At 38.0% G+C, this 19,813-nt stretch overlaps 1 non-coding gene across 1 annotated transcript; it reads left to right on the plus strand.

Annotated features, from left to right (window-relative positions):
- The first annotated feature begins 19,417 nt into the window (after positions 1–19,417).
- LOC131217722 (small nucleolar RNA R71) lies at positions 19,418–19,524 on the plus strand. Its single transcript, XR_009157313.1, has one exon. It is a non-coding gene; the product is annotated as a small nucleolar RNA R71 (small nucleolar RNA).
- Positions 19,525–19,813: the final 289 nt, after the last annotated feature.

Consider the following 19,813-nt stretch of genomic DNA (forward strand, 5'->3'; position numbering starts at 1 on the left):
ATCAAAATCATGCGATAAAATACGATCCTTGAAAACCACTTAAACACAACAACCCTAGATGGTAGGCCCACATTAATGATCCATTTATACCACCACTCAATAACCACTAAGCCGAAGGTCCATTTCAATCATAACCAATCAGGTTACATCTCAAGTATGGGTGTACATTTATAGGTGGGGGTTTCCCACTAATGTACCAGTTTAAAGTCCATAAGCAATACACAAATAATCCACAGGCATGAACAAATATACAGGATGAACATTAAGCAGGTAATATAGCAATTCAATTTCTACCAGCTAACACCTGTGATTATAAGAGAGAGATATCAATTATAATTTTTAATAAAAACTATAACTTAAGCTAATGAGAAGATGGAAAGCTCAAGGGGAAGAATCATCACCTTATACTTTGAATCGCCTTCTAGTGTCGCTAAATAATTGCACCCTTAGAATCGTATCCTATCATAAATCATGAACTTGTACAATTAGATCCAAGTTCTACGTAATACCTAGGTTTAAGATCATGGCCTAGGGTTTGAATTATTTACCTTAGGGTTCTTAATGTAAAATTTAGATTTTCATCTTAGGGTTTAACCTTAAATTTAGATTCTAGGATTTGAACTCTACTTAGTGTATTAATTAAAATTAGATTTTAATAATTACAAGATTACTATTAGCGTTAGTGTTATAATTTATATCAGCTAATATGTTAATAATGATAGTTCATAAGTCTATATTTAAATATAGCGTCATTAAGTTCTACACATAGATCTAAACCTAACACACCATCTACGTTTAAAGTATTGACCTAGTCTAAGATTTTATTCTAGAGTTTAGGTCTAGGCTAGATTTTTAGGTTTTGTTTATAGGATTTGAACTCTTATCTTGTATGGTCATGGATGATATTATCAAAGGGAATAATAAGATTAATCAAATAAATTGGTTATTAATTTAAGAATATTAACCATGGCTACTATTATATTAAATTACCTAACAACAACCCACGGTGGATCATATTGCTAATAATTCCAAAACAAATAGTAATATTGACAATATCCTTAACATTTAGCCAATGTGGCACTAATAGTCATCCTGATGAAAATAAATAGCGTGCTCTAGAGTTAATAATAATATTTTAAGAATGACAAGGTAAAATATTAACATTTTAATGATGAAGATTTTTATATGAATCAACTATTACCCATATGAATAATCTTCTAATGGTGAATCGTATTTTAATATAAAAAAATGGTAATAACAATAGCAATGATAATTAAAATAACTTAAAACTGGATAGAAAGATGTGGGCTCACCTAGTCGACTCAGTTCGAGTCGAGTTGACTCGGCTCAACAAGCACTCTTCTCCCTTTTCTTCCTTCCATTTCTTTTCTTCCTTTTCTTTTCTTCAACTCCCACGTCTGGGAATGACCAGCAAGGAGCTGGACTGGACCAGGCCTTATGACTCACAGCCCAGTCGACTCGCCAGTGAGTGCCACGAAGAGGACAACGTTCCTCTCCTTCTTCTTCTTCCCTTTCTTCTCCTCTACTTTCTTTTTCTTTTCTTTTCTTCCCTATTTCCCTAAAAGAACAGAAAACCCAGCCATTATGCTGGCTTGAACCGGGGTGAGTTGCGTCAACGAGTCCCGCCTTAGCCACGACCCATCTCTCCATTTCTTTTCCTTCCTCCCTTCCTCTCTCTCTGTTTCTTCTTCTATTTCTTTCCTTCTCCTCCTATTCCTCTGCCTTTCCTACTTCTCGGGAGGACCAGCAGAGCCCTTGGCTCGGACTAGACTTGGTGGAACTCACCGAGTCAGCATGGCCGCGACCGGTTAGCAAGTCCTTTGCACCGCTACGCGACGCCACTGCTCTCTCTCTCTTTCTTTCTTCCTTTCCTTTCTTTCTTCTTCTGTTTTCTTTCTCTCTTTCTTTTCCAGTCAGAAACGTCCCATTGAGGGTGCCAGTCTGGATGGACTCGACTCGGTTAAAGTTGCTGGGTGCGGTGGATCGGTGAGGAAGAAGGTGGCTGCCATTAATGGCGGATCTCGAACGGAGGCTCCCTCCTCCAATCCGACGGCATGGGATGGTTCATATGGACTGTAGGAAGCTTATGGATAGGCTTTTTCAAAGCTCTAGGATCGTTTGGGTGGTGGGTTCTAATGGAGAAGGGAAATGGCTGGTTGACGAGCTGCGGCAAGGGCATGGGAGAGACCCATTGCAACTCCATATTTTTGACTTAAATCGAGCCCTAAACTCTCTCAGGGTCGTTGGATGAGGACTGGATGGCACGGATTGAATACTGCCATTCGATTTTCTCAAAACCGTGGGAAGGAATGAAAACCAGTCGTAGTTTTTCTTGCTCAGGTGGAAACCGAGTTTGGACGATTGAGATGTCCTGAAATGGACGTCTGAGATAAGAGGAATCCTCTTCACTCGGATCGTTGAGCTGGCAACAGGGGAGACAGTTTCCATTTCTGGAAACGTTGTGTTTATAGGCTTCGTTTGGGTCGGTGCTTGTGTGCATGAAAGTATACTTTAACAGGCGAGGCCACCTAGGGTTTGTTTAGGGTCATCTTCTGGCCATGATGAACGGTCCTGATCATGAAGATGGGTCCCTACTGGTGGGCCACCGATCATCACAAACGGATTTCCGTCCGTCTGCTGTAAACAGCAAGGTGAGAGAGAAATCTCTCCATTTTTGGAAAGACGCGGGTCAAACCCGCCTGACCGAGCTCTATGGTCCCGTGCACCGCGTGTGTACATGCCCTATGCACACACATCATATGAGTGGGGTCCACAGTGATGTTTGTGATAAATCTACTCCGTCCATTTCACTTAATGGGCCCAAGTATGGGTTTTTAACCTAAACTCCGGCAGGTACAATGCCCAAGTGGGCCATCCATGTAGATTTTTCCTCTAAATTGGTGTTTTCATTGATCTGACGGTCAGATCATCCCGAAGTTGGACGTCAACGGTTAAAAGGTCTTAATGGGCCATTTGTAAGGCTTTCCTCCTACATTATTAACTAATACTAATATTAATATGGATTTACATGTAATTAACATAATTAAAACTCATACATAGATATAAATATAATTTCTAATATTAACATGCTACTAATCACATATTTATTAATATATAATCCTCAATATACAATATCAGATTACACATATGTATGGATTGAAAATTGTACAATATCTCTTTTAAAATCACCTTGTTAAATAATATACCATCTTATAAAATATCTCATAATTTTTATACAAAATATTTAATACTAAGTTGATATTTATAATTTAATTATACATTGTAAAATTACCATCCATCATGCTTAGTTAATATAATATTATTTCCATAATATTTTATGTACATTAAATATATAGGTGCAGGCTATTTTTCAACGGTCAGATTTAAATTAATTAGGATGAACATAAGTGTTTACTTAGGCCTGGCTTGTATTTATACTAAGCTTGGTTATATGGTAACACCTAAGTACTGAAAAGTACGGAGTGTTACAATCTACCCCCCTTGCAAGCATTTTATATATGGTTAATAATCACAATTATCTTTTAAATCTAAAAAATAAGTAACTAAGAGTGTGCTTAATTATATGTATTCAGATGTATGGGGGTCGTCGCCCATTGTTTCTGGATGAGGATTATCATTTTTTATCTCATTCATAAATAATTATTCTAGAAAAGTTTGGATTTATTTCATGAAGCATAAATTCGATGTTTTCGTCACTTTCAAAATGTGAAAGACGATGATGGAAAAATAAACATGGCAGAAAGTAAAAGTGTTGAAGACAGACATTGGTGGTGAATTTACTTCAAAGGAATTCAATCAGTTTTTTAAATATGGGGGGATTGTAAGGTACAATATAGTAAGACATACACTAGAACAAAATGGTGTGGCAGAACAAATGAATCGAACTCTCTTAAAGAGAGCCCGGAGCATGTTGAGTAATATTACATTGGGTAAGGAGTTATGGACTAAGACCGTTAATATGGCTTGTTATTTAATAAATCAATCGCCATCTATGCCTGTAGATTGTAAAATTTTAAAAGTGTAGAGTGGTAATGAGGTAGATTACTCAGGGCAGTGAGTATTTGGTTGTGATGCTTACTCTCATATACTGTCAATTAAGAGAGATAAGCTAGACCAAAAGGTGAAGAAGTGTACCTTTTTGAGATATGGTGATGGTGTGAATGGATATAGGTTGCATGACTAGGTTATACAAAAGATCATAATAAGCCGTGACGTCAAGTTTGATGAGGATTCCTTATTCATAAGGATGAACACAAGAAAATGAGTCAATTAGTGGCAATTGACAATGAAATTTTAAAAAAAGTGAGACGTATATAGAAACCGAGTCATAAAAAGAGATCGCAGAGTACCCACTAGATGCAAAGATAATTCAAATATTGCATAAGCTCTCATTATAGATGAGGGGATTCGTCTACCTTCTAAGAAGAACTAGATGACATAGATGCTAAGAAGTGGATGACGGTGATACAGGATGAGATGGACTGTTTGTACAATAATGAGACATGGGAGTTGGTGGAGCCTTCCTATGGGCGTAAAGCGATCGGTTGTTAGTGAATCTATCAGAAGAAATAGGATATGCATAAGGCCAGATTGGTTGCAAATGATTATGCATAGAAAGAGGGTGTCAACTTTAGTGAAATTTTTGCTCATATGGTCAAGTAGGTATCTATTAGATTTGTGTTAGCATTAGTTGCCCAGTATAATATGGAACTAGAACAAATGAATGTAATGACTGTTTTCTTACATGAGGAATTTAGAAGTGAAGATTTACATAAAGCAATCAGAATGGTTCGAAATATAGGGATTAGAAAATAAAGTTTGCATGTTAATGAGGTTGTTGTACAGCCTGAAACAGACACCTAAACAGTGGTATAAGAAGTTTGATACTTTCATGGTGAGTCAACAGTTTACCAAAAGTGAATATGATCATTTTGTATACTTTAAGATACTGAGTGATGGAGAATTCATTGTACTGTATTAATTGTTGATGACATACTTATCACCAGCCATAGTATGTCTGAGATCAATATATTGAAGACTCAGTTATCAGGGACATTTGAAATGAAAGATATGGGGGTTACAAAGAGAATTCTCAGCATTGATATAGATTGAGATAAGGAGTGAAGTATGTTATAGTTATCTCAGGAAGAATACCTTGAGAATATATTGGTGAAGTTTGGGATGGACAAGGTTAAATCGATTAGCACACCCCATGCTACACATTTCTGGTTTTCTTCATAACAATGTCTCATTACAAATGAAGAAAAGTAGTTTATGTCTCGTGTGCCCTATTCGAGCACAGTGACAGTTTGATATATGTCATATTCTCTATGAGACTATATATTTCATATGTAGTCGGTGTTATGAGCAGATACATATCGAAACTCGGCAAGCAACATTGAGAGGCAGTAAAATGGCTACTTAATTATCTACGAGGTATAGTGGACTATGTTTTGACATTTAAAAAATCAGAGGAAAAACTTATAAGTTATGTTGATTCGGACTACGTAGGTTAACTTTTGCTTATTCATCTGTGCTAACGGGTTGAGCAATTAGTTGGATGTCGATACTTCAGTCTGTGGTTGCTCTTTCCATAAACGAAACTGAGTATATGGTAATGATGGAGGTATTCAAGGAAGGCATTTGGTTAAGAGGAATGATGAACGAGCTTGGACTTCAGCAAAAGGTTGTGCCGGTTAATTTGACAATGAAAGCTTGATCAATTTAGCAAAGAATTCAGTATATCATTCTCATACTAAGCATATTGATGTTCGTCATCATTTTATCTTACAGATGCTTGAGGAATGTGGTGTTACTCTTGTGAAAAACCGCAAGAGCTTGAATCCGATGGATATGCTTACAAAGGTGGTTCTCACAAAGAATTTCAAATTCTGTTTGACTTCTCTAAGTCTTGTAAAGGTTTGGTGAAGGTGGAGTGTGCACGAGAAATGGCGATGGTGAAGTTATGATGGAGATGATAAGAGATGGAGCTTGGAGTTGTTGTTCATGATAATTAAAGCCATGGTGGAGATTGTTGTCTGAATGTCTTTAATCTATGCAAAAACATGGGAGTTTGATAAATCGCACAGCCTACTCAATTAATTAAGTGAACCTCGAATTAGATAGATTAGTCTCTAGATAGTTTTGGACAAGTTTGATCGATCAACAAAATATTAAAAAAAAATAATCATGTAAACTCTTTAGACACTTTTAAGCATGTTCGATTAAAAACATGTGGGAAATCGATTGAGGGTTGCTCGATCAATGTCGATCGATCGATGCTTAGATTAACAACATGCGTAGTTTTACGTAAATACACAATTTGTTTTCTATTTCGGGTGTAATAATGTATATGAGTGTAAAACGGGATTAAGGTATTGAGGAGCTTGTTCTAGAGAAATGATAGGGTTTTAAGAAGGGTTCTTACATCTGTAAGTTCTTTTAATCTCTTGTAATTCATTTTCATAGTGAATTTGCTTGTCCCTTTGTGCCGTGGTTTTTTATCGCAAGATTTTTCACATAAAATTGTGTGTTCTTATGCATGCTTTATTTACATTTGCTTCCCATCGTGTGATTCGAATGTGGAGGTCGCTTTTGCGGTCCCTAATACAAGTTGCACCGGGCTAAACGAGTTAAAGGAGGTTAAATGATTTGACCAACAAGTCTTATAAAATCCAAGTTTAAAGGAAAAAATTTCCCAAAATATATCTGAGTCAAGTTGAGTTAACGAAGTTTTGAGTTAAATAATTGAGTTTTAAAACTATATGATAGTTAAGTAGGCATGTTAAATTATGTATATTTTAAAAATATTTTACTCGTGTCATACATATCCATGGCTCTCGTTATGTAATAATATATACAGCTAGAGCTGAATGTGAGTCAAGTTCAATTTGAGCTAGGCCAAGCTCGGCTCAGCTCAACCCCACCATGACCCAATCTCGAGCTCAGCTCAACTCAGTCTTTGATCTCACCCCTCTAGCTCGCCTCGGCTTGCTGGTTCGAGCTAAGTCGAGTTGAGTCAACTGAGTTGTTCGAATCGAGTTAAGTCCAGTCTAGTTATATGAATTTTTTAATATTGTTTTAAAACTCATAATAAAATCATTAAAATAATAAAATCATGATTGTTAGAATTGGGGTAGGTGTAGTGGCAGTGTATAATAACTTATTACAAGTAACAACATGAGAATGTTTATTACTACAAAACCTTAAACTCACTCAGCATTCATCAATAACTTGTTAATATGGTCCATATGAGGAGCATCTTCTCGGCTAGTAGATAAGAAAATTATCACCTTTCTCTGAACCCGATCCATCTGCATCGCTTTCATCGTCTCATCAACTTGATGCGTTTATAATTTCATCGATGACAGGATATATGTGTGCAAATCCAAAGGTGTTATTTTCTCCTAAATAATTGTTTACCTTCTAAATTAAAAGATGGTGAAACTTTACTATCATGTTCCTGTATAGATTTAAATAACTTTTTCAAGCGTTTTTTACAAGCTGATGTATAAGGAGTTCCCAACATCATATAAAAATGAGGAGAGCCTGGTGAGAAACTTTGATGTTTAATGGCTCTTCTTACTTCCCGTGCTAAGCCCTACATAGGTGTCATGTTGTCTTGGAGAACATCGATACCTAGATGCCTCCGCCGCTTCCCTACTTATTTTCAAGATAATCATTCCAGCAAGTAGGAATGATTGGAAGTAGAGTTTACCTTTTTTTTTTTTTTTGAATTTTCAATTTGTAGGTTAAAATTATAGACTCAATTGGTGTCTATGACCAAACCCAATAAATTACTAGTCTAAATTTTTAAAAATTTTTTTTTGAAAGTCGCAGAAAAATACTTTGAAAACGCCATAAAATTTTAGAGCAACCTTAGTTATAAAAATAAAAATAGAATTTTAGATAGTGGGCTGAAAACCAAAAACCCTCCTACTGGATGGTAGGTTTTTCTACCTTAACAAGTGTAAAACCTTAACCAAATATAGTAGCTGTAACACCCCGAGTTTTCAGGGGCCGTGTAGGAACTCGACTCCTGAATTTTCAGGTGTCACGAGTGCCCTAATAGGCTTTGAATTTTAATTACATTTGGATGATCTCATAAACAATGGAGAGTTTAACAAGGCATGAAGCATAAGTAAGTCATAAAGCAGTATCAAGTGCCACTAAATATAAAAGTATCAAACCCACAGATCCAAAACTATCTAAATAAGGAACTAGGTCCCACCCATACATGACCTGAAGTGACTAGAGCCCTGACCCATACCCCGCAGTAGCCCGAACTCAGACTAGAAGGATCCACCAAAAGTCTAGAAGCAGGGAAGCTCCTCTTCCTCATCCATGCTCACCCTACTAAGCTCATCGAGCTCCGCCTCACCTGCATCTAATGATGTGTCTGGTTGGTGTTTTAAAACACTGTCCCAGAGTGGGAGTGAGTGGCTAACTCAATGGGTGCTATTAGCCATTAAGTTACATCAAATAACAATTCCATGATGAATTTAATGAAAAGCATAAATTCACACATCTCTAACTAATCTTGTTAAATGCATATGCTTGAATTATGGTATGATGCATGACCTCACCCACAACACTCCCTCGAGTGACTTTGTCTCATGGTCGTGCATGACCAACACTCCCTCATTGCGACCTCAACTGCCGAGTCGCCAAATCCTAGTTAATGCGATGCATGGATAATGTTAGTCAAGTATTTAGTTAATTCTGTTCATCCAATAGGTTGGAAAAACTGGTACACTCCGATGATATCAATGCCCTTATCCATTTACGAGGCTCGGACCCCTCAACGTGCGAAACCAGGACCCTGCGATTCTTGATCCCATCGGGGTCCTCACCCTCGATTGCAAGCACATGGGGAGTGCTGGGAAGCGGGATCACTTACGGTCACTACGGGGAGGCTCGTCACCCTAGCGTATGCCGACAGCTAGGACTTAGTGTCCCATTCCACCATGCCCAGCTCATGAGACTATGGATCAGTTTCCAGCTGTTGTCAGTGGACGTCAGTGGGCGAGGGGTGTTCCAAGTTCCAAATAGGCGTGAGCAAACATGGTTAACAAGCATGGTTGGTCAGTTGGTGGACTAGACTGCCCAAGTTCAGTGAACACATAACGCACGACATCGGGTGCAAGCAACCCATGTAGTCCCACTACTGTCGCCCATTCGTGTCCGCCCAAATCAGTCATTCTGGTCACAAGGTGGTCTAACCAACGGAACCACCTTCACAAATTTCAGTTCCTTGACCAACCCAGAAAGTGGGTTATAGTCAATAACACGTCCGCAATTAAGAGATCGTCTTTTAGTACAGGTAGAATCATTCGTACAATACATCGAGCATAAAATTTTAAGATATTAAATAAATACAACTACTCTTAATAGCATAAGTCAAACGTGTGTGCGTGTGGTGCTGGATTTCTTAAGAGGCAAAGGATAATACATCACTCATAGTACAAAAATCCAACAAGAAATAAGGCAATCATACATGCTACAGAGAAGATCAAATATAAATCGGATGTGAAGTGAACATGCAACGCTAATATCATGCCCAAACGAATTGAAGACCAATTAAACAACAATTTATGATCACATACGTGTTGAGTAGACCTGACATGTAGGTTCCTATCTAGATTTTCTCTAAATTACTCATGCACATCAATCTAACATCCACAATCATTAAATTTATCATAAAATTAGTACTTAGCCACCTAGGGATAATGGTCCGCACCTATGGATTGTTGAGAGCTTGAGGAATCGACGTAGGGTTGCCGAACTCACAGGTCAATTTGTAGAGATCCTGAGTCAAACGTACTTGTATGTTAGAATACATGCAAGGCCTAGCTTAACATAATAGGTTTCTAAAGGAGAAGAGTGGTTACTTACCCAATCGATTGAAAATTGTGTTTGTAGTTGTGGATAGGGGGTTTCTTGAGGAAGAGGGAAGAGGGGTTATAAGATTCTACCTCCCTTGGGCCCACCTTTCTCTTCCTTCTTCTTTCTCTCCTTCTCTTTTTCTCTTTCTCTTCTCCTTCACCAAGGTAGGGCATGAAATTCGTATGGGAGAAGGGGGTGCCCAAATGAGGTCCTTTTATAGTCTCAGATTTGGTGTAAATGGCCCCAAGGGTTGGATTTTTACTATACTAGCCCTATGGGAGGATTTTTCTAACCTCTAGGGTCCACTATGGGGTGTACATATTGATATACACCATAGGATAGTTAGCCCTAATGATAATCTATGTATGAACATGATCGGCCCGCCATTTGGATGCACCGATCGACAAATATGATTAGAAGTTTATTCAACGGTCACCGATGGTCGATCGGGGCCGCGGCTATACGGATATGAGCAGAGAAATATCCTTACTCTACCTGTGAAGTTTAGTTGTAAACTAACGGTCCAAAATTCTCAACTTTGTGTAAGAGTGGATGACCCAATTCACTTAAGTTTCAGCTTATTCCTTTAGCGTATTTGCACTTCTCATGCACTCATCCCTCAGCTCAAGTTGAGCGATTCTGGACACTATTTAGGTCTGACTCCTGTGATGGACGTCGAGCCCAGTAAGACGGACATTATTCTATAGTTTTAGAACTAATGGCCCACTAATTAGTGGCCTAAAACTTGTTCAAAAAATCAGGTCATTTCTGAAATGAATTAGGTATTGAGATTTCTTGTGGGCAATGATTAGGTTTTAGATTAACTATGTTCATAGTGTGGCCTATTTATAACTAGTGAAAGTGGAGATTTGGTCATGATTACTCTAAATCGTCAGTTTTAGGCTAAAAGAGTGACGGGGTTTATTTGATCCATTAGTCAAGATTCGGGCTTTATCTAACTCAGTTTCGAGTAGATCTTTTAATTTAATTATGATTGTCTTGATTAATCAGTGGTAGGTCAATTAGGTTTAGGCTCTGTGTGAGCAAATCATGTAGCTAAATTCGGTGTTTAAGTGATCGGGTGGATTTGTTGGCTTCCTACAGTTGATTAATCGGACTTGTGTGGTTCTTTATTGGTACCACTCGTGTATAAACTAACACTGAGTACTAATGGTTAGTAAGTGATAATATAAGTTAATTACATTAAAAAAATTCAAGGATTTTTGGAAATCCAAAACAGTGAAAATCTAGGATGTTATAGTAGTATATGTATAAAAAATTTTATGGTGATGCAACCCATAGTAGAGGGTCTAGGTTTTAAATTTTGGGTCATTCTAATTTACGATTTGAACATAAAAATTATGTGAGAGATTGTATGTTCATCAATTCATTTTTGTAAAATTTCTTATTGTGACTTGTAAATGGGTGGATTATCTTATGGTATTGACCCTAAACTTATTTAAGGGATTTAGGGATGGAACCATGAAAAAAATATTTCCCTTTTACTTGAGATTATGGATTATTAGTCTAAGCCTCAGAGAGTGCACCGCTACAATATGATTATTGTATATGAAAGGACCATTTGTCAAACAAGGGAGTTAGACGTAATCAAGATAGGATCAAAATCATGAAAATTGGAGTGAGTGATAACGTGTTCCAATGAGGGACTTGTTCACGACCCCAAGTATAGGGTCATGATGTAGTAATAATTTCGGTAAGACCGAGGTCGAATCCATAGGGACTGAACCTTGTACGTGATCTGATAGTAACCGGAACTAGAACTAGAAGAAGTTGTAATCTAAATCAGAAGAATGTAAGAAAATAATGGTGAATTCTTAAACTAAAACTTTTAAAATTCAAAGGTGGGAAAACTAGGGTTTTTAAGGATCCACTTGTAGAGATCAGGGAGATCTATGCTTGATTCACGAATACAACTGGAATCAGAGTCCTATCTTTGTCCAATTGGAAGATATGTCATTAAAAATCAACTATGAACTTCCTTTGATCTAGTTCTCAATGAATGATAGGTATGAGAACTAGAAGTGACTCCATCACTAAACCATGCCCATGAGACAAATCCAACAACAAAATATACCAATCCACAACCAATCTAAGCAAATTATGAACGTTAGGAAGGATTCCATCATCCAACCATTCCCAAGGGACGATGGTGAACAACAGGGTTCTTAAGTTCACAATCCCTATAATGAAAAGAACATACTCAAAGCTATCACAGTTCTATTATAATTTAAGTCACAATAAACCATTAAAAACTATGAATATTCCTTATAATCAAACCAAAATCAAAGAGAGTTCATCTTAAATATGAATCAAAACCATAGAAACACCCCATCACACTACAAGCTTCACCTCTTAGCCTTAGCTAAGAGGTTTAGCTCATCATAAACATGATGATCTAAAATCTTAAGAAAACATTAAGGAAGAAAAAGAATAAACTAAAGAAGAAAAGGAGAAGGAGAACTCTTTCTCTGTCGTCCACTCTACATCCTTGGATTGATGCCTTTTCCTCCCTTTCTTCTCTCTCTCTCTTATAGCAACAGGGAGGTCGGTTGGGTCGGTCACTGACCCTGTTTACACAGATCCGCTCGCTATGAAACCGGACTGCGTAACTCTATTTTGCTTAGCAAAAAAACGTGGAGACATCTTGCATGCGGTGGCTGTTATGGGACCCTATGATCAGGTCTTTCTGTTCCGACTTCTTTAGACGGTCCGGATCATGACCCCGATCTAGACCATGATCGTTCGACGGCCTGCAGCGGTCGGGGCAACATCCGTGATTTGTGTTCGCACCCACCTGCGCATGGTCTTGCGCTGTGATGTTTGGTGGGTCCATGATCAGTGTCAACTGAGAAATCCACTCCGTCCATTGAATTCTCCTCGAAAAACCAATCGGAGATGGACGGCTTTGGATCAAATTCGGTGTGGCCCACAGGACTTTTCTTGTTATCGTCCACCCTGCATTTGAATAATTGAAAACAAATCACCATTGGCTTTTGCAATTCTGCCACCTAGGTCCTGATCAGTTGAACTGTGAGATTCTAATGGATGGTCCGGATTGGACCGTGAATCATGATGGTGGCCCACAAGGGCCGTCCGCAAGTCCCTTGTCTCTCCATTGCAGTGGTGAGATTTGAATGCGTTTCAAATTTCCAAATCTACACGGGTCAGCGGTCGCTGACCGCTTGACTTGATACGGTGCACAACGTCCACACCCCTGCTGTGCACTTACACAATGCAGGGTGTGGCCCGCTATGAAGTGTTTAGCAAATCCACACCGTCCATTCGTCATCCCATCTAATTTAAGGGCTGAGTACAAATTTGAGGCCTATCCAAAGATCAGGTGGGCCCCAAATTAGTGATTAACTGCTAATATTGGCTTTGGTAATTCTTAAGCATTAAAACCATGCTTATAGCATCCTTTGCAATCCAAGCTCTTGAATTCGCCCTACAACACAAACATGATTAAAATGGAACATTAAGCATTATCATGTTCATAAATCCAAACAATAAGTGGGGTTTAATATGCAATATTTGACCCTCAACACAATCCCCAACCAGCATTTTGCTAGTCCTGAGCAAAGTATGTGAAAAATATTTCAAGAACCACATGATAAATATTTATAAACTCAAGTGGTTTTTGAAAAACAGTCCAGATAATTTGATTCTAAGATACATCAATTGTGAGCATTACCTTTTCCCAAACTCAAGCGCACGGTAAACTTCATGGCCAAGTTCAAAGTATTAATCCATCAATTAGAACAATTCTAAACATTGAGATCCATGGGTGCATAGTAAAACCTCGACTTATCACAATTCAAGGTCCAATCATCAATTTTCATGATAACATTGATAACCAAAAAGAGCATTCCGGATAATCCAACTTAAACCGAAACTTACCTTACAGTTCAGCCTTATTATTCTTCCAACTTTTGATTTTTCCATTAATGGCTTCACGATGTGTCAACCTTTTTAAAGATCTTTAACAGGTAGTCATTTTCGATGACAACTATTTTTTTTAGCTGGGTATTCTTTTTTTTTTTTTTTAACATGATGGACAAATTCCCCAGGTTGGTTCCTTCCAGGCTTAGTGATTACCAAGTTAATAATTCAATATCATCGGACACCTTAATGTGTAGATGTGACATGTGTAATCATGACTCAATCAATGTTTAAAAACTTCTAATCATGGATTAATAATTCAAACTTAATTGTGAAATTTAACAAGTAACTAAATCCAAGAGTCATAAATCACCAACATTACGTATCTTATACTTCTTAAATCGAAACTATCCTTCAAAATCACTCGAATTCACAAGAATTTCTAGAAAAAATTAAAAAAAGAAATTCACAATTTTTACTTAAGACTAAGAAAATACTGATTAGGTTACCTAATCTCCCATCCCTAACCTAAAATCTACATTGTCCTCAATGTAAGAGATATAGGCATGCAATGCACATGAGACAGCGAAAGAAAATGAGAAGTGATGGAAAGGTAGTACCTAACAAGGAGACTGTACAGCTTTTTCCAAAGAATCTCATCATGAAGGTGGGTCAGTACAAGAGTTAAACCAACAAAAAGCAAACTGTCCTAGAACAACTGGAAAACAAACTATCCTAACAGTATAAAGTCAACTATCCTAGAATGATAAAAAGCAAACTACCCTAGTCCTATGAAAGCAGTAAATCTACCTATACCTCCATCAGACTAGGAGATCAATTCTGGTAAACAGTATTATTCAGAGGTATGGACATGTCCTCTGAATCAAATTTCTCAACAAATGGCTTTAATCGATGTCCATTTACTTTAAACTCATTACCATTAGTTGGATTTCGAATCTCAACAGCCCCATAAGGATAAACATTGATAACAGTGAAAGGGCCGGTCCAACGAGATCGAAGCTTACCCGGAAGGAGATGTAACTGAGAATTATACAAGAGGACCTTTTGACCTGGCGTGAATAATTTTCAAAGAATGTGTTAGTCATGAAATGCCTTTATCCTGTCCTTGTAAATTCTCGAGTTCTCATACGCATCATTCTGAATTTCTTTGAGTTCATTCAACTGAAGTTTGCGCAGCGAACTAGTGTTGTTTAGATTGAAGTTCAAATTTTTTATCCTCCAGGAGGCTCTATGTCCCAACTCCACAGGCAAGTGGCAAGCCTTCCCATAGACAAGTCTAAAGGGAGACATTCCAATAGGGGTCTTAAATGTGGTATGGTAAGCTCATAAGGCATTGGTCATTCAGATTAACCAATCCTTTCAATCAGGGTTAACTGTCTTCTCCAAAATATGTTTAATTTTCTTATTGAAAATCTCAGCCTGCCCACTTGTTTGTGGGTGGTATGGAGTGCTCACTTTATGGGAGATGTCATATTTCTTCATTAAAATCGCAAATGGCCTATTACAAAAGTGTGAGCCCCCGTCACTAATGATGGCTCGAGGCGTTTCAAACTAGGAAAGAATGTTCTCTTTTAAGAATTTAATGACCGTTTGATGGTTATTATTCCGGCATGGAATCGCTTCGACCCATTTAGTGACATAGTTTACTGCGAGCAAAATATATAAATGTCCAAAGGATTGGGAGAATGGTCCCATGAAATTGATTCCCCACTAATCAAATGCTTCTATAATAAGGATGGGGTTCAAGGGCATTATATTTCGATGGAACAATGCTCCTAATTTCTGACAATGCTCACAAGCCTTGTAATACTCATGAGTGCCCTTAAACATAGTGGGCTAGTAAAACCTATACTACAGAATCTTGGCCGTGGTCTTTTTAGAAGAAAAGTGACCACCACAGGCTTGAGAGTGACAGAAGGAGATAACACTTTAATGTTCATTGTCTGGCACACATCTCCTTAAGATTTGGTTTGGACAATATTTAAACAAATATGGATCATCCCAGAAGAATTTGCACACCTCGTTAAAAAATTTCTTCTTATCTTGCGCAGTCCAATGTGTTGGCGTGAAACCTGTGGTAAGATAATTAGCAATATCAGCAAACTAAGGTGAATGGGAGACTTTGAACAGTTGTTCGTCAAGGAACATGTCATTGATATGTGTCATCTCAGGTGAATTAGGGAGATCAAGGCAGGAAAGATGGTCAACCACTACGTTCTCTACTCCCTTTTTATCTTTTATTTCCAAATCAAATTCTTGGAGTAGAAGGATCCATCTAATTAGGCGTGGCTTAGCATCATTCTTAGAAAGAAGATACTTGAGCGCTGCATGATCTGTGTAAACGACGATCTTGGATCCGATCAAGTAGGATCTAAATTTGTCCAAAGTGAACACTATGGCTAAGAGTTCCTTTTCCGTAGTTGAGTAGTTCACTTAGGCAGGATTTAGAGTTCTACTTGCGTAATGAATAACATAGGGCTTCTTTTCTTTTCTCTGGCCTAAAACTGCCCCAAGAGCATAGTCAGATGTGTCACACATAAGTTCAAAAGGAAGGCTCCACTTGGGTGGCTGCATGATTGGTGTAGTGGTTAACATGCCCTTAAGCTTAGTGAAAGCATCCTGGCATTGCTCAGTCTACTCGTATGGTGCATCCTTTTGAAGTAGATTACATAGAGGACCAGAGAGGAGACTAAAGTCCTTTATGAATCGTCTGTAAAAATCGACATGTCCTAAGAAGGATCGCATGTCTCGTATATTCTTGGGTGGAGGTAGGTTAGAGATAAGATCAATTTTTACCTTATCTACCTCGATTCCTTTGCACGAGATGATATATCCAAGGACAATTCCCTTATGAACCATGAAATGACACTTCTCCCAATTGAGTACCAAATTCTTTTCTTCACATCTTTTCAACACACATTTAAGATTCTTTAAGCAATCGTTGAAAGATGGACCGAAGATAGAGAAGTCGTCCATGAAGACCTCTAGATATTACCCCACCATATCAGAAAAAATACTCATCATGCATCGCTGACAAGTGGCAGGGGCATTATATAGTCCGAATGGCATCCTTTGGTAAGTAAATGTGCTATAGGCAATGTAAACGTGGTCTTGTTTTTTAATCTTCAAGGGATATCTCTATCTGGTTGTAGCCCAAATATCCATCAAGAAAATAGTAATAGGAATGACCAGTTAGCCTTTCTAAGATTTGATCAATAAAGGGTAAAGGGAAGTGGTCCTTCCTCACGACAGTATTCAATTTCCTGTAGTCAATGCACATTCTCCAATCAGTAGTAACTCTAGTTGGCATGAGTTTATTATTGGCATTGCCTACGATGGTGATTTCAGACTTCTTGGGAACCACCTGAGTTAGACTCACCCATTGACTATCGGATATAGGGTATATGATACCCACATCCAATAATTTAAGAACCTCGGCCTTAACCACTTCCTTTATGTTTGTATTTAGTCTACGTTGTGATTGTCATGAGGTCTTCGCATTATCCTCGAGATAAATGCGGTGAGTACAAATTAAAGAGTCAATTCCCTTAAGGTCCGCAATCATCCATCCAAGGGCTCCCTTATGCTTAATGAGAGTAGATATAAGCATATTCTCTTATTCTTACTCAAGGTGGGAAGAAATCACCACCAGGTATGTTCGTCTTAACCTAAATAGACATATTTCAAATCAGAGGGCAAAAGTTTTAGGTCAAGCTTTGATGCCTTGAGGTTATATGGTAGAGGCACTTCATTAGTTTGGGGCAAATCTTCAAATTGTGGCCTCCATCGGTTAAGTTCAAGTACTGGCTCAGTATCAAGCATGACACCCATCTTCTTAATCATGTCATCAACAAAAATATGGGAGTGAGCCAGGCACGTCTCTAGAGGATTAGAGGATAAGGTCAAAGGTATTCTATCTTTCACGAAAGAGTCAATCATGTTAATGTCGTGAAAATCGTCATCATCCTCTAACCGTCTGCTAGTATTGAAAAAGATATTTAACTCCAATGTTATATTCCCAAAAGACATACTCATGATTCCATTCCTGCAATTAATGATTGCATTTGAAGTGGCAAGGAATGGGTGACCAAGAATGACAGGAATCTGAGTGCTCATGTTACTGATGGGTTCCGTATCCTGGACAATAAAATCTACTGGGTAGTAAAATCTGTCAACTTGGACTAACACATCCTTAATTATCCCTCTCGGTATATGAACTGAGCGATCAGCAAGTTGTAATGTGGTTAGGATGGGTTTTAATTCACCCAAACCTAATTGTTTATACACCGAGTAGGGAATCAGATTTACGCTCACTCTTAAGTCAAGAAATGTGTGCTCGATTCGGTAGTTCTCGATTATACAAGGTATGGTTGGGCTACCAGGATCTTTGAATTTCTGTGGCACATCTTGCTTTAGGATGGCACTCACTTTCTCAGTTAAGAAGATTTTCTTTTGAATATTTTGTCGTCTTTTGGTCATACACAAGTCTTTCAGAAATTTAGCATATGAAGGTATTTGTTTAACCGCATCCAGTAGAGGAATATTGACCTTCACTTGTTTCAACACCTCTAGAATGTCCTGAGAGTTAAAAAGAGGTTTTGGTGCAACCAACCATAAAGGGAATGGGGCAATCGGCTTACCTTGAAGTTTCGGTTCCAATTCTTTTGGAGCAGTGTTAGGTCTATCATTGTTGTCCTCTTCGGGTCCTTAGGCTTTTTAGCCTTAACTGGAATAGTTTTGTCAATGGTCTTCCTACTTCTAATAGTGGTGATAGATTTAGCTTGCTCCATCTGATTTAAAGAGCTCGAATCACTTATCTCATATTGTGGTTTTAGATTGGGGAGAGGTTGAGCAGGAAGCATCCCTTTTCCCCCAATTGCTAATTGTGACTCCATCCTTTGGACAGATGACGCAAGCATTTCAATCACTGATTTGATTTCCTGGATTGCTTGTGCCATATTCTGATTAAGTAGCTCTTAGTCTTGAATGTGTTTTAGAACTGAATGCTCCTGAGGTTTCACTTGATTTGGAATTTGATTGAAAAATCCTTAAGGAGTAGTAGTTTGTCCATTCCTCCAATTGAAGTTTGGATGATTTCTCCAAGTGGGATTGTATGTATTGGAGGTCGGTCCATTAAAAGGTCTTTGGTAATTGTTTATGGCATTAGATTGCTTATTCAGCACCTCTTGAAAGGCAAGTATTGTTGGACAATTTTCAATTGTGTGAACATTGCAAGCACAAATACTGCAAACAATTTCCTTAACCTTATCTTTCTTTAATTCCATGGCCTTGAATTTCCTTATGAGATTAGATACTTTCGTATTGATATCACCATCCACTTTTAGAAGGTATAATCTGCCCCTCTCCTTTGATTGAGTGGGCTTAGAAGTGGTGCTTAATTTTGGGGTAAGTGTCCCATGATTGTGCATTTTTAGCAAGTCTATCCAAGTAGTCCCACACATCATGGACATTTTTATTCATGAATTCCCCATTGCATATTGTCTCAACCAATTGGTGCATGGAAGATGTTAGTCCATCATAGAAAAAGTGTGTAATGTGCCACGTTTCAAAACCGTGTTGTGGGCATGAACTGACAAGATCCTTGAACTGCTCCCAACATTGGAAGAAGGTTTCATCCTCCTTTTGGGCAAAGTTCATGATTGACTTTCTAAGTGTGCTTGTTTTATGATGTGAAAAAAATTTCTTTATGAACTCCCTTATCATATCATTCCATGTGCCAGTAGATCCAGGACATAGTGAATGCAACCATGTCTTAGCTCTCTCTTTCAAAGAAAAGGGAAAGAGTTTCAGCTTGACAGTGTTCTCAGACATGTTTAGAAAATATAAAGTGGCTATGATCTCATCAAACTCTTTCAAGTGCAAATATGAACTTTCAGATTCAAGTCCATGGAATTTTGGAAGGAGTTGGATCAACCCTAGCTTAATATTCATGTGTCCCATATTT

Source organism: Magnolia sinica, chromosome 10 (genome assembly GCF_029962835.1).
Source record: "Magnolia sinica isolate HGM2019 chromosome 10, MsV1, whole genome shotgun sequence".
Lineage (NCBI taxonomy): Eukaryota > Viridiplantae > Streptophyta > Magnoliopsida > Magnoliales > Magnoliaceae > Magnolia > Magnolia sinica.